General features: G+C 42.7%; 1 non-coding gene across 1 annotated transcript; it reads left to right on the top strand.

Moving 5' to 3' along the window:
- Positions 1-11,540: 11,540 nt before the first annotated feature.
- LOC147928605 (small nucleolar RNA R71) lies at positions 11,541-11,647 on the top strand. Its single transcript, XR_015581087.1, has one exon. It is a non-coding gene; the product is annotated as a small nucleolar RNA R71 (small nucleolar RNA).
- The last annotated feature ends 632 nt before the right edge of the window (positions 11,648-12,279 follow it).

Genomic DNA, 12,279 nt, shown 5'->3' with positions numbered 1-12,279 from the left:
AGACTACTTATGGTAATGTAAATATCGCTATTTGGATTTCAAGTTTTGTGAATTTGGCTTTTCGTTATAGGTTTTTGTTTTTAGTAATTAATATTATTGTATTTGGCAAATAATCAGCCACCAAACAAATTATTTTTGTACCTTTGGAAAGCTACTAACTTTGTCATGACTGTTCATAAAATTAGTAGCTACCTTGTCACAATAATGCCACTAACAAATATTGTGGCTTACATAGCTTAGTTACTAAATTGTTACTTTGTAAATTCGTGGCTATATTATCACAAACAATGTGGTCACAAAAATGTGGCTAGTTAGCCACCCAATTAGTGTGCCCAATTCGTGCCTAATATTGCCACTAACCTTTTCGTAGCTACAATTAGCCACAAATTAATAGTGATAGCTTCGTAGCTACAGTTAGCCACAAATTAATGGTGATAGTTTCGTAGCTACATTTAGCCACAAATTAATGGTGATAGTTTCATAGCTACATTAACCAATCTATAACATTTTAGCATGTGTAACTGATACAAAATCAATAGAGAAGGAAACACTTTAGATTAAACCATGCATCAAAAATTTCTTTTATGTGCATATGAATTCCATTCACAATGTCACAACCTGGTTCACAAAATTGATTTAACTGCTCGTCGTAGAAGTCTACGTTTATTGCTCTTTCAAGTGAAGTCTATGTTTATCAGAATGTTTTTCTTAATAACATAGAGAGTATCTTCTGCTTTAACCTAGTTTGCATCAAAATGAGGTAAGATACCTTGCTATTCTTTAGTAGTCATGAAAAGAAGACATGAAGCTATCTATAATTAGCATATTACATAATGCATATCTCAGTTTCAGAGCTACCTCTGTAGGATATCATATATTTACAAGAGTTTTCCTAGCACATAAGAGCATCTCTATTGACTGGTACTTAATAAAGTTGCTAAAAAAAATTCATTGTAAATTTTACAAAAAGTGAAATTAAGAATTTCTTAAGAAAAAATTTACAATTTTATGGGTCCATTGGTAGTACCTAAAATTGAGATTTTTAAATAGTAAACAACAATATTTTGAAAATTATAGTTGTGAAATGCAAAATGTTTATGAGTAAATTTTCAGGTTTAAGGTCTCTATGCATTATGCCTTTCTTAAAGATAAGGAGTTACAAGAAATTTGTTCTCTCGGATGAGTTCGCTTCCTATTACACCTCTTGTTGTTTTTGCTGGCTTCAGGTGAACCAGTAATTGAGGTTTCGATTTGATTGCCTAATAATGAAGGTAAAACTTTATCTTCTGAACCAACTGCTAAGCTATATTCTTGACACCTCCTATCATGCTTGGAAAGCTTTCAAGTATGTAAAAAGATGATGTATTAAAAGTCCAAATAAAAAATAAATGGGTATATTCGAATTTTTTCTGATTTAAGAATTCTAAAATGAATATTTTACGGATGAAAGTATAATCTTTCACTTAACAAAAAAACCAACATGTAAAAAAATATACCAAACAAAGTTTGAAGTTTTCAAAATATCGCATGTTTTTTAAGGTTTCATGATGGAACTAGTCACGACCATATAACTCAAGTGATACAAATATCACAAAACAAGAAATCAAGCAAAACATATTTACTTTAGTAATCACCAAATATGTTATGTCGATACAATTTTTTACAAATATCTGAAACAATGAACTGCTCCCCGGGATCTACACGAATGTTGCCCTTCTCGGCACACTCTAGGGTAATGAAGCAATGAGAAGCTCCGAATTCAAACAACACATAGGACAGAAGTCCTCCCACCAATAAGGTCCCTACACACACCTTATGCACTAAGAACCCTAACATTCATCACAAACACCCATAATAATCAAATATGACAGAAACGACAACTGTCGTACACAAGCGCGGTGCCGCTAGCAACGACAACTTCGTCTATCCCGCCTGCCGCACTCCTGACTGCACTGCCGCCACAGCCATCAGATGTAGCTTAGGACACGACGATCTGCGATGTCCCGCCTCCCTAGAGTGGTAACACACATGAGTCGTCAGTAGTGATGGCTGGTTGCCCCTCTAGGGACAACTCGCCACCCTATGCTCCAAACTGCTGCACCTGAAGCCCACACCACTGGATCCTGACCTCTCATAGCATCAAACTTCCTCTTCTACCACTGCGCAGGCTTACCACCCTTTCCAGAAGCAGAATGCGGCTGAGTCCGCTTCAGCTGCACTGGAGGACTAACCACCACAACTTGTGACTTCAAGTCATCCTCTATCCCAGCTGCAGTCTCCACCAGCTCTACTCTCGTAGCATAGCTCTTCACTCTACACCGAGTCCGCAGGTCATCACGTAGAGCCAACAAGAACCTCCGCACTTGAGCCAACTCTGGCTCCAAATCCCAGCCTGAATACCCCACAAGCAGACTGAACTCTGCGTCCAGCTCCCTCATAGTACGATTTCACTGTTTCAAACCCAAGAACCGTGCCTCCATGCGATCAAGTGCCTCCTACGGAAAATACTTGGAGTTGAACTCTCTCACAAAGTCCTTCCAAGTCATCTCACGCTGCACTCTCCGTGTCGTCACCGAGCTCTATCAGACCCTCGTATCTCCCGAAAGGTAGTGCGCTGCTAAGTCTACCCGATAGTGGTCGGGACACCAGAGCAACTGAAAAATATCCTCCTTTCGCTCTCTCCACTCATCCATTGCACTTGGATCTGTGCCTCCTGGGAAAATTCCCGCACCCACATGTCGTAGCTGCACCAGCATCTAAACATGCTATGCATCCACTACCATGGCCCCCGGCTGCACACCTACCTGCACTCTAGCCACATGCTGAACCGTTGGACCCTGCCCACCAACCACTGGCGGCACCACTAGAATCTGCCCACCAACCACTGGCGGCACCACAGGAGCCTGCACACCAACTGCTGGCGGCGCCACTGCTGGAAGCCGTACCAATACATGAGCTAGGAAGCTCGCCATGATATCCTCTCTACCTGGAGCACCCTCCGCTGCAACCCCCACTCCCGGGGAAACACTGGTACCGATACCGAGCCCATCAGCCCTGCCGATACCAATACCAGCATGGTCTCTAGACACTCTAGGATGTACCTGCGACTCTGCCACCTCCTCATTGGCCATGCTATGAGCCACACTCATACTGACCTTAGGAACCTGTTCCCGTCCACGGCCACGACCACGACCACAACCACGCCCACGACCAGCAGTTCCCTCTCCTCTAACCATCTGTATCACCAAAAACAGAATGCTAAGCAAACAAACAACCCTACTACACAAGGAACACAACTCACCGTGGAATCAAAAAGTAGGCTTGAAGAGGATGTTCTAGGACCCCATGTCACACACAAGCATTCAATCCAACATCCACTACACAAAACACACAGCGACCCGTACCTAGAACCGTATGGGCTCTGATACCAAAATGAAACAATCCGATCCGTTTTTTTTCCTATTATCTTGTGATCTCATACTTACTAGCAACCTAGCCCAATCAATAACAATAGCGGAAAACAAATAAATCATTCAAATAATCCAATACCAAATAAAGAAATAACATAATATCAATTCCAACAACAATCCAGAACATAACCAATCATAAAACCGGCAACCCTAGCATCCGTTCTAGACCACTAAATTCCACTCTAGCATCCTAATAAATACACAGAGCAAACAACCGAGCCTCTAAAACATCCTCCTCTTCATTGTCTTGATTCCACGATCATACCTTGCCTACCTGCACCGCAAACACAAATTGAGATGCATGAGTATTTTATAAACACTCACTGAGGCAATTCTCCCATCTACTGGGCTATACACACAAACAATAAGATCTCTCATGCCACAATCAAGAAACAATAAAACAAACCAGGCAATGCACAAAGAAACATGATTGATAACAGGCTTTTCCACCCAGGGTATCAATTCCCTATGCAGTTGTAGTACAAAGGGTTATCAATCCAAATGGTTGTTTATGCTAGCAGGAAGGATGCAATCAGAACAGTGCAAGTCAAGCCAAGCAATAATGGAGTTTTGTCTAACAATCCTAAAATAATAAAAGAAAGGAATATAAACAAGGAACCACACGATCTTAGCACTCGATGCAAGCATTCGAGTACAGGATCGGGTGGGGTGATCGAGTAAGCAAAGAAGGTATGAACAACTCGAGGGGTTACTCGAAGCAGGTGATCATGTACTTGTTCAGGTAAGGGATTGAGTGATGAATAAAAATGCAAGCAATTAAAATACGAAAGCTTCTAAGGATGCGGTAATTGAATCCTAAATGTTCCTGACCAATACGGATGTCTTACATGCCTCAAGCAAATATTCCCTAGACAATGAATCTCTAATATCTTGTTAAAACACTCTCGTGATAGAAACAATCAACCTTGATCACTCCCCTACCCAACTCTCATTGGAGAAACATGACCAAGCAGGCAATAAGAACCGATTCATTATTGTCAGTAAACCCCCTACTCATCTAATCTCTTAGGCTAAGTGAGTAAACCTCTAGCATTGGTTGATTCAAGCATTTCATCTACACCTCTTGGTGGTAAAACGCCCTAGATCTAATCTCACCCTCTCGGTTTGTTGACAGCATTAAGAACACCAATCTAGAAGGGAATCTATTAAACATATACAATCAAACTAAGACATCCTAACTAATCAAGAACACGAAATCGTCTATCCCATCCCTAGAAACTTTACTACACTACTCGGAATTCATTGCAAGAGAAACAAAAGCATATACGAATGAAAATTGCATTGTAATAAACGATAGAGTAGAGAATAAAGAGTACAAAGTAGAGATCTAAAGAAATGACAAAAAGATATAAAATAGATCCTAACTAAGTGTGAAAAGTGTTTTGAGTCGCTCAGTCCTGCCCGAGGGTCTACTCGATGGGATGCATGAAGATGAGGTTGGGTTATCCTCGGGTAGATCTTCGGGTTGTTCTTCCTGCTCTCGGATCCTCCTCGATCGTGTTGGGGTTCGGACTGTTCTTCCAGCTCGATGGCTCCTTCGGGTACATGCTCGGATTTGTCCTTGTTTCTCCCCATTTTAGGCTCTAAAGCACCTGTTTTCATCCAAAGTATGCAAATGCAAGAATGCAACACCCTAAATGGCCTAAAAGTGAATTCCTACAGTTAATGACCTAAAAATGCTAAGGTAAGGGTATAAACAATGCAAAATATGGACAAAAAAAGGATGCTAAAAACATGCAAATTAGAGAGTTATCAGACCCCCAAACTTAAATCTTGTTAGTCCTCTAGCAAGAAAGTAAGAGAGTGTCGTTCTAAAATGGGACTCATAACCTTTGGAGCTAAGCGAAGGATTCAAGCTATAGTCCTTAAAGATAGTTTAATGGTCCTAAGGTCAATCAACATACTTACAAATATTTTTGTATGCTTATTACCATGCATCGATCTAGTTCAACCTCCAACTAAAAGTAAAGACTTGCAATTCCAAAGACCATCTATTTCACATTCATTTAAGTGTTAAGCGAATTCTTGCAAATGGGAGGTGAATCAAGGTCAATCGGTTTCAAGGGTAAGGCTTATTGGTAAGGTGGTTTCAAGCAAATTCTTTGGGTGGTTTTCTCTCAAAAGAATGAATGCTAGACAGTTGTGAAAACTATCTAATATTGAGAACAATTTGGGCATGCAAAGTTTAACTCTTGATAATCTACCATTTTCTCATTCACTTTCTCTTTTTTTTTTTTATTTAAACCCCCTAGAATTAAACTACCCACAATCTTGATTTAAAACTCTTTTTTTTTGTAATTAAACTTCTTTTCTTTTTTTTCTTTGTTAAACTCCTAATATCTATATATATTTTTTTTCTTTCTAGGAGACTATAGCAAGATCTTTTTCTCTTTTTTTTTTTTACTTAGAGACTTAGAGCTACTTTATTCTAACCTTAGGGACTTCTTTTCCTCTTCTTTCCCTTTTTTTATTATTTCTCAATCCAACCCAAATAAACATGCTAACCACCTATCTTTCAAAACTGATTCTATTAGCTAGTCCAAATGATTCTAACTTAGCTAAATCAAGAGCCAGTTCTTTGTCGTTCTCAATACTCTCAAGGTTTCACAACCTATAGCACAATGAAAAGGCCTCACTCAACAATTCATAACAAGGTTTGAAAGAATAGTTTGGGTTCAAGGGTAGGGAAAAACAAATCGGGTTAAACGAAAAGATTGGTAAGAATGGAGTGCTAACCCGAGTTTAGAGTTACCATGAGCAAGTATTCAAATTCCATAAGCAAGACAATTTTAAGTTCAAATTAAGTCCAATAATATAGAGATGATTCAATGTTCAAGCAAGTGGAGGAAGCATTCAAAAGACACAAGGTTCTAAACAAAGATTTTTCATTTTTTTCCAAAGATTGATCTAGCAACAATGAACTGTGATTAAGGGCTATAGCTTCAATCCTAAGGTTTGGCATTAAACAATGTGGTTTTAATCATTGTCCCCTAAAATGCATATGCAACAATCCTATATGAAGCAAACTAGACTCAATCCTAATATGTAAATAAAACTACATGAACACTCTTTTTTTATATTTTAATTTTTCTAAATTTTTTTTTTTTGGTTTTTTCAATGCACATAGATGCAGACTCAAATGAATAAAACTAGCATGCAAAAAATTTGAAATAAGAAAATAAGAAAATAAAACACAATGTTATATACATTCTAGGACTCTCCCCCAAACTTAAATTATACAGTCTCTGTGTAAATAAAAGTTAAAAAAGAATCCAAGAATCACACAAAATGAAATGAAAACCAAATGCAATGTCATTTACAAAGATTGGATGAATGTGGTACCTCATGGGTTGGTGAAGAAGGAGGTTGTAGCAGCCTCCATACTCGCCAACGTGTAGCCAGGGTCGTCGTCGGCTTCAGCAGGCGCCGGAATTTGCTCATCAGAGAGCTCGGTGATATGCACGGACGACTTTCTCGGACCAGCATCCGAGGGGTTGATCGGGTAAGTAGTCGTGTAGGTCATCGGGTAAGGCATCGGGTAGTACGACGAGTATGGTGGAAGAGGCCCAAAGTGATCACCCGTATAGCCACTCGCAGGGTGCATTGAATATGGCATCATGTACGGCATCTGGTAAGGCAGAGGGAAGAGTCCTGAGTAATCACCCGATTGCGTGCTCGATGGGTGCATCAGATAGGGCATCATGCACCCCATCGGGTTAGGCATCAGATAGGCGTCTGAATGGCTTCTCCGTGATACTCCGAGTCTTGTGACATCCTCCTCAGCTTGGGGCTTGTAGGATGATGCTCTGTGAGGTTCTCGAGGTGCTAATCCTCAGATTCCTCCCAATGGTCCGCTTCTTCCCATCCATGTGGGTGCATATGCTGAAGTGGGAGTTAAGGCACAGCTTGCCTTGTCTTGCAGCTCCTTGATCTGTCCTCCCATTACCTTCACTGAGCCAGTGAGGTCTTTTACCTTCTTGGCTAGGAACTTGTTCATCCTTTTCAGCTAGCTGATCCTCTTGTGAGCTTCCCTCACCCCAACAGGTTGCTTTTGAGAGCACACATACTCCTCAAAATCATACTCATCTGAGTTGTCTCCCTGTCCTAGCCCAGTCGTCTCTCCCTCTCCTGCCTCGGACTCCTCCTCTGGATTGTACGGCTCCTCCAAAGGTGGTGTGAAGTCTATGTTGTCCCCTAGCCAGACTTTGGTGCACACGACGTTGCGTAGGATAATTTGGGTGGCTCCGGCAGTTGGATGGACAAACTTGAAGAGCAGCATGTCGTTTGGCCTCTCATAAGCCAAGAATCTCGCCAGGGTGAGGTAGTCGATGTCTAGCCATCTCGGCTCATGAACCACTCCCCTTAGGGGCACATCGCAAGCTACCAAAATTGGTGTGACCAATCCTCCTATGGAGATCTCTCCAGCTCCATCTCTCCTCTCAGTTTTCATTGCCCAGGACTTCAGGTGGAGGAACTGATCTAGCAGCACAAAGACCATGCTAGTATCCGCAACATCTCCTACTAGTGGTGTACCATCCCTAGCATTTTCTAATACTCAACTCAAGGCAATGGCTAGCAGCTGGAGCTCATGGTCATTCACATTCCCAGTCTCCTTTCTAGCAAAAAGAGTGTAGGAGAGGGACTTGTGAAAATACCTCAAAACGGGGCTCCTTATTTGAGCGGATTTGGAGCTTGTGGACTTGTAGGGAAGCTTGTCTCTTATTGTCAGCCATAGGGACTTCATCTCGTCCTTGCTCACCTCCATGCTTTCTCCACTCCCAGCATTGAAACCATACAGCTTCTCCATTTCCTTATAGGTAAGTCGGTACTCCTTATTCTGCACAGCGAAAGTGATGAACCCGACCCCCCCATCGGGTAGTAGGGTCGGGTGGTCTTCAAAATAGTGTAACTGTAGCGTGGAGAAGAAGTGTACCGTCTCCTCCTCATAAGCCTCGAGGTTGGCTCGCATCATCTTCCCCAGGTGGCATATGTCGAACAGGAACTCGACGTCTCTAACGATGCCCAACTGCTTCAACGTTTCTCGGTGAGGGTAGCAGGTACCTATGAAACTCATCTTGCAGAAAACCTTGAAGAGCTTGGCCGGAGTCTCCACTTCCTTCTGTTTCAATCTCCGCGAGGCTTGGCGTGTGCGTTCTCTCTGCTCCTCCTCTCGGTCAACGTTCTCCTCCTCTGTGTCTCGATCTTCTTCTTTAGATGCTCTCTCAGCCACCTTCTCAGCCTTCTCAGAAGCTGGTCTCTTCCCTCTTGCAACTGCGGCCCTGCTCCTTAACCGTGATGTTTGGATCTCCTCTGGCTCTCCTCCACCAGCATCAGAATCGACCTCCATGGGGTCGGTAACAGTTCTCTTGGACGTAGACAGGTCCCTACGTCGAGGAGATCGGCGGACTGCGACAGATACAGGATCAGGGCAGAGAACACGGGTGTCTACACGATCGGTTGCTCGAGCACCGGTTCGGGTGAGAGATCAGGTTGAGCATCGGGTTGGAGAAGCAAAACGTCCAGCCAGCGGTTGGGAATGCGGAACATCTCCTCTACCTTGGGATTCTCGAAGTTCGACGGTATCACCTCTTGTTGTAGCAGCAGCGGAGGTCGATCTTCTTCCCGTCCTTTGGTAGGTGTTCATCTTTGGTGCCATTATAGAATCCTTGAGAAGAAGGAAAAGCTAAACTCGAGATTAATAGGTTTAGTTCCCGAAAAGTCAAAGATCACTCGACTTTGAGAGAGAATAGAAAGTAGGAAAACAAAAAGCTTTTAGGGTTGAGAGACTTATCGGTTTGTGCTGCTGAGGGAGAAGGGTTCGAATCCCTTAAATATAGTAGGGTTAGCAATTTGGGCTTCACCGAGAGTGGGCTTGGTTTGTGGAATTCGGACTTCACTCGCCACCCGAGAATAGACACGATCAGGCGCGTCGAGTACGGTTTCGGGTTGACCCTCAGGTTCCTCAATTTTTCCTTTATTTTTTTTTTACGAATTATTATGCAAAAATAGAAAATCATGTAGAATAAATAGATAAAACTTAAAACAAAATAAAGGATACCTTTGGGACTTCCTCCCAAATGAGCTTGTTTTTAGTCACTAAGCTTGACTCTTCATGCTCTTTTAAACATGGGATTTAGGAGGGAGAGGTTCTGGAATCCTCTCCACTGTAGCAGGCTGATCCAATGGATTCTCCAAGTCTTGTCCAGGTTCCACAGCAAATGTGGTGTTGACTTCTTCAAGATGTTTGACTTTTCTTTGTTTTGTCTTAGTGGAAAAAGCTTGACCATCAATAGTTGGCCTCTTAACTCCCTTCTTGACATCAAACTCCATCTTGAAGTGCTCCCCATGCTAAATTCTGATCTTGCCTTGCTTCACCTCAATTACTGCACCTACTGTTGCCAAGAATGGTCTCCCTAGGATCAGTGGATCGTCCGGTTCCTTATCCATATCAAGGATCATGAAATCAGTGGGGACTTCCACCCTTCCAATCCTGAGAGGCAAATTTTCCAGGATCCCAATTGGATGTCTGATTGTTCTATCAGCTAGAACCAAATACAGACTACTCGGTTTAAAACTGTTGAAACCCATTTTGTTGGCAACTGACAGTGGCATGATGATGACTGAGGCTCCTAGGTCGCACAAGCAATTTTTGAAAATCCGAAGTCCTATCGAGCATGGCAAAGTAAAAGAGCCAGGATCTTCCAATTTTTCCTCGATTCGCAGCTCAGGGTCTAAACACACTCCACTCCTGATAATTTCATACCCAATCTCCTTGACAGCTTCCTTAACCTCAATCTCCAGCTGAGCTGCCTCTTTGGTGAGTTCCTCTTGAAGTTCGTGTGGTGGCAGAAGTTTAGGAGGTGGAGCTTTACGTTTGGCCATACGCTCTGCAAGCGCCTCCAGTTGGAGTTCAAGAGAAGCATTGAACCTTTCCTCTGGTTCTCCATCTGCTACTACAGGTAGTTGAGGTTGATCTGTCATCAGAACATCTACTCGATGCGTCATCCGATCACCATCATCGGATAAGTCATCGGGTTCTATCTCGGGTGGTTCTTCGATTTGTGATTCTCGAACAAGTGTTCGAACAGTCTCCTCGGGTAAAGGCTCGGGTTCGTACTCGAATATGTAGTACTTATACTCATTCGTCCCATAATGATCTGTAGCCTCCCCATCTTGAACATCATTGTCCTCAGTGAGGTAGTCCTCAAAGTCATCATCGAGGAAAATGGCCTGTGCAATGGCATAATCCTTTGGGTTCTGAACAGCTTTACCTGGAAGCTGGTTGATCTTTGGAGCTGGTTGGTTGTTGTGGTGGCCTTCTAGGTACCTCAGTTTGGTGTTGAGCGAATCGTACTTGGCAGTCAAGTCATTGTATCTGGAGTCGATCTTGTTGGTCATCTCCGCAAATCGTTTTGAATCATCTGCTGAATTAGGCCGCATAGGTCAGCTTGGGATTGGTGTTGCGGGCCTTGTTGTTGTTGGAAACCAGGTGGTTCAATGGGTTGGTGGTAATTTCCAGAATATTGCTGCTTAGGGGCATAGTCTTGGTTATATTGAACAAAAGGCTGTTGCTGGACCTGGTTCCCTTGAACTGTTGATGGGTAGGTTTGGTCTTGAGGATTGGCAACATTCAGATTACGGTAGGACAGATTCGGATTCGGCTTGTAGTTGTTGTACCCTTTGTTGTAACCTCTTTGGTTGTTGATGTAGTTAACATCCTCTATTTGAACATTCTCCCCATCTTGTTGTAAATACTGCTCTTCCTCTGATATTGCATGAACATGCTGCTGCTGGCTGAGTAGTTTATCGAGCTTGTCATTGAGGGCTTTCATGTCCCTCTTGTAATTGGCATCTTCCTCTCCTGTAGATCGCACAGTACGATCGTATTCCTCATTATAATGCCCATCAGATTGAGCCAAGTTCTCCACTAGGTCCAACCCTTCATCAACATCCTTGTTGAGGAAGTTACCATTGCTTGCGGTGTCCAGCAACATCCGTATCTTGGGGACCATTCCTCTATAAAATGTACTCAGCAATGAAGCATTGCTGAAGCCGTGATGAGGGCATCTGGTGGTGTATCCCTTGAAACGTTCTCTAGCTTCACTGAATATCTCATTGTTCTTCTGAACAAAGCTGGAAATATCATTTCGCGGCCTTGCGGTTCTGGAGTTGGAGAAGAATTTGGCCAGAAACGCCTTCTTGCATGCTTCCCAAGTTGTGATGGACTCCTTGGAGAGTGATTTCTCCCAGATGTGTGCTTTGTCTCCCAAAGAGAATGGGAAAAGCCTAAGTTTGAAACCATCCTCACTAACTCCATTTATCTTGGTGAGGCTACAGAGACTATCAAATTCATCCAGATGATCCAATGGGTCCTCCATTGGTAATCCATGAAACTTGTTGCTTTGTATCATCTGAATGAGACTACTCCTGATCTCAAAATTGTTGTTTTGGACAGCAGGTGGCACAATGTCATTCCTTCAAGTGTGAGTAGATGGAGCATCCCCTGGTCCTATATAGGTCCTTACTTGAGGAGCTGGTGGACCATTTTGATCATTAATTGGTTCCTCAATTGTGGGTGGTTGCAGGTGTGGAACTTGTTGTTGACGAAGTAACCTTAGTCTGTCGATGTTGTTGATGAATGGACTCAAGTTGCGGCTACCTTTGGATCGTGTTTGCATGCACAAGTAGGTGACCGAGGGTGTACACGAGGGTCAACTCGATCCAGGTGATCGAGTGACGGGTCGGGTGGAACCTGAAATGCAAAACGAACAAAAACAAAAACAAACAA

The sequence above is a fragment of the Camelina sativa genome, chromosome 14 (genome assembly GCF_030686135.1).
Source record: "Camelina sativa cultivar CO46 ecotype springtype chromosome 14, ASM3068613v1".
Taxonomy (NCBI): domain Eukaryota; kingdom Viridiplantae; phylum Streptophyta; class Magnoliopsida; order Brassicales; family Brassicaceae; genus Camelina; species Camelina sativa.
The sequence above is the reverse complement of the archived record's forward strand: the minus strand, read 5'-3'. Positions and strand labels throughout refer to the sequence as shown.